Below are 3,672 nucleotides of genomic sequence, written 5' to 3' on the forward strand. Positions count from 1 at the left end.
ACAAATCTCCAGGATTGCTGTCTTCCCACCATCTGATCCTCAATTCCCCTGGCAATGCCTTTTTATGTACTTCATGTTCTTCACTGTTCCCCTATTCCCTGAGAAACAGAACCTACTCTTTGTATGGCCTTGTGACTTCTCTGACATTAAGTCACCTGAATCACTGTGCTTTCAATGAAAATTTTTCTTGTTTTCTCCTTAAAAAATGTTTTATTGGGGGGGAGGGGGGAGATGGGCATGGAGGAGGGACTTGTGGGGATGAGCACTGGATTTTATATGGAAACCAACTTGACAATAAACTATTAAAAAAAAAAGGTGATGACAAAAGGTTCCTCCTTGATGGTAAGGTTTTCCAAGAAATATTTTGAAATGGGCTTTATGTGGTCATGTCCAGGCAAACAGGAACTTGTTNAACAGAGAGAGAGAGGGAGAGAGAGAATCCCAAGCAGTCTCCAAGCTGTCAGCACAGAGTCTGATGCGGGGCTCCATCTCGTGAAATGTGAGATCATGACCTGAGCCAAAATCAAGAGTTCAACACTTAACCGACTGAGTCATCCACACACCAAANCTCACTTTTCCCTTATTTTTTTGCAAGCCTCCTGACGAATCCTAAATGCTCCCCTCTATCTATGGGGGATGTTCCGAACAGTTTTTGCTTATCCATTCAATCATTCGCTGTATGAGCCCTGTGAGTTGCTTCTCTCAGAATCTTCATATACTGTTAGCAAGTTTTCTACACACTTGAGAATACAGAGGCACAAAGCACAAATAAAATGAGTTACATTTTAACAAGAATGATCAAGAAAAATAAAAGAGAAGACACAAAAAATATAAACCACAAATCAAAAGAGAAACACTACAAATAAAGATGAAATTATAAAATTATTAAATAGTACCATATATTATTTTATATAAGTTTTTTGAAAGCCTACATAAAACAGAAATATGAATAAGATGGCCCTAATTGGCCCAAAAGATACTAGAAAATATGAATAGACAAATACATAAGAAATTTAAACAGTAGTCAAACATATATTTCCCCCCAAAATACTTGAGGCCGAGGTGGTATTCTGGGCAAACATTCAAGAAAGAGATAATTTCCATCTTATACAAACTGTTCCAGAGCACTGACACTATTCACCTTACTTTCTCATTTTATGTTCCTGGAGAAAAAGAGCACTAAACTAATATCACTTTTCTATTTATATGGGAAAATCCCAAATAAAATATTGGCAAATAGAAACCAAAATTAAAAAGAATAGTACCTCACCCCCACTACCACTGTATAACTGTAACTATACGTGATGATGGATGTATTAACCTTATTATGGTAATCACCTTACAATATAAGCATACATCAAATTATTCTGTTGTGCACCTTAAACTTACAAAATGTTATGTCAAATATATCTTAATAAAGGGTAGATAGGGGCGCCTGGGTGGCTCAGTCAGTTAAACATCCAACTTCGGTTCAGGTCATGATCTCATGGTTCTTGAATTTGAGCCCTGCATCTGGCTCTTCGCTGACAGCTAAGAGCCTGGAGCTTGCTTTCAGATTCTGTGTCTCCCTCTCATCTCCTGTTCGTACTCTGTCTCTCTCTCTCTCAAAAATAAATAAACATTTAAAAAATTAAAAAAATAAAGGGTAGATAAATTCTAGAAATGAAATTTCTAACAATGAAATTTACACATTAACTGATTATGAAGGAAAAATGTCATAAAATCATCAATAAATGGTGGGGGAGAAAGAAATAAAATTCAACATATATGCATCATTTAAAAAAGTATAGACAATTTAATTACACCTTCCTTAACTTCACAAAGGATATTTACCAGAAACCTACATCAAGCATCATACTTAATTATGAATCATTAAAACTCTCCCCATTAGGCAGAAGACATGTAGACATTTTTTTCCAGAAAAGACATTCAGATGGCTAACAGACACATGAAAAGATGCTCAACATCACTCATCACCAGGGAAATACAAACCAAAACCACAATGAGATACCATTTCACACCTGTCAGAATGGCTAAAATTAACAACACAGGAAATAACAGATGTTGGCAAGGATGCAGAGAAAGGGGAACCCTCTTATCCTGTTGGTGAGAATGCAATCTGGTGCAGCCACTCTGTAAAATAGTATGGTGCTTCTCAAAAAGTTAAAAATAGAACTACCTTACACCACAGCAATTGCACTACTAGGTATTTACCTGAATAATACAAAAATACAGATTCAAAAGGGTACATGCACCCCAATATTTATAGCAGCATTATCAACAATAGCCAAGCTATGGAGAGAGCCCAAATGTCCATCAACTGATGAATGGATAAAGAAGTGGTGGTACATATATACAACGGAATAATACTCAGTCATCAAAAAGAACGAAACCTTGCCATTTCTAGTGATGTGGAGGGAGCTAGAATGTATTATGCTGAGCATAATAAGTTAGAGAACGACAGATACCATATGATTTCACTTGTATGTGAAATTTAAAGTGTTTTAAAATCTTTTTTAATGTTTATTTATTTTTGAGAGAGAGAGAGGGAGGGAGGGGGAGAGAGAGAAAGAGAGACATGAAATTCAAAGCAGACTCAAGGCTCTGAGCTGTCAACACAGTGCTTGACATGGGGCTTGAACCCATGAATCACGAGATCATGACCTGAGCTGAAGTCTGGCACTTAAACTGACTGAGCCACCCAGGCACTCCTCACTCATATGTGGAATTTAGAAAACAAAACAGATGAACATATGGAAAGGGAAAAGTAGAGAGAGGGAAGCAAACCATAAGAGACTCTTAATGATAGAGAACAAAAATGAGGGTTGATGGAGAGAAGTGGGTGGGGGGATGGGCTAAATGGGTGATGAGCATTAAGGAGGGCACTTGTTATGATGAACAGTGGGTGTTATATATAAGTGATGAATCATTAAATTCTACTCCTGAAACCAATATTACACTATTTGTTAACTAACTAGAATTTAAATAAAAATTTGAAAAAATAAAACTTCATTAAAATAAAAAACAGAAGCAAACAAGGATGCTGGCCATTAGTACTATTATTTAACTTATTTCTAGAAATAAGAGTGAAAAGCAGTGAAACGTACAAAGTTTGGCAAGAAAGAGGGAAATGATTATGAAACACACTTAGAGGGAAAATGTCATTATTTGCAGAAATAATATCTACAGGGGCGCCTGGGTGGCTTAGTCAGTTAAGCGTCCTCTTTCGCTTAGGTCACGATCTCGCGGTTCGTGGGTTCGAGCCCCGCATCGGGCTCTGTGCTGACAGCTAGCTCAGTGCCTGGGGCCTGTTTCAGTCTGTGACTCCCTCTCTCTCTGACCCTCCCCTGCTCACGCTGTCTCTCTCTCTCCTAGAAATAAATAAAACATTAAAAAAAAAGAAAAGAAATAATATCTACATAAAAATCCAAAGAGATAAAAATTAATAAATGAATTCAGCTAAACAGAGAGTGGAGAAGAGAGGTAGCTATAATATTGACATATAGAAATCAATCTTTCATGTCAGCACTAACCTATGAAAAAGTAATGGAGAGACAGACCAATGGAATAGAATAAAAGTTCAGAAATAGATCAATTCATAAGGAAATGTGTATATGATAAAGGTGGCATTTCAAATCTCAGGACAAAGAAGGATTTTTTAACTCAATACTG

Source organism: Crocuta crocuta, unplaced genomic scaffold, assembly GCF_008692635.1.
Source record: "Crocuta crocuta isolate KB4526 unplaced genomic scaffold, BGI_CrCroc_1.0 scaffold737, whole genome shotgun sequence".
Classification (NCBI taxonomy): Eukaryota; Metazoa; Chordata; class Mammalia; order Carnivora; family Hyaenidae; genus Crocuta; species Crocuta crocuta.